Below are 646 nucleotides of genomic sequence, written 5' to 3' on the forward strand. Positions count from 1 at the left end.
TGATAAAATAAATAATTATTAATCCCCCCTTATGAATTTGATTAATGCACACAGTTAAGAAATAATGCAAAAAAATCACTATGCATGGCACACCTCGCCCAGACTCCATGAATATCCGTAAGTAAATGTTGGAGAAAACAGAATTCCCGATGCGAGAGATGTTGCAAAGCATGCATGTTGACCTTGAGGTAAATCTCTCTTTTTGTTTGTGCTTCTTCTTGCAATAATTTGAGGAGTGTTATCTTTAACCTTGGCAATGTGACTCTGCTATTAAAACCGGTTGCAAGACATTGCAAATAATAATTAAAGGAAATAGGCTGCTCTTCTTTGCAACAACGCCTATGCTTTATTAGATAATGATAATAGTAATAATCTCTCTTAGAGTCATTATGATCAGCAATAATATTAAGGATAAAATTAAAACAGGGTAGAAATAACGCAATTATCCACGCATTTAAATCGAGATAATAAAACGTTTCTTGCTATCATTTATAACATTATCAATGATATGCCTAAATAAACCAATTTCTTAAACTTTGCAAAGAAACTTAAATACCAGACTCATGCGTTCCTCTTGGTTGTTTTTAAGCAACTTCTCTGCCACACATATCGTTTTTACTTCCGCATATGAGAAGTATTTGTATCA

Source organism: Penaeus monodon, chromosome 23 (assembly GCF_015228065.2).
Source record: "Penaeus monodon isolate SGIC_2016 chromosome 23, NSTDA_Pmon_1, whole genome shotgun sequence".
NCBI lineage: Eukaryota > Metazoa > Arthropoda > Malacostraca > Decapoda > Penaeidae > Penaeus > Penaeus monodon.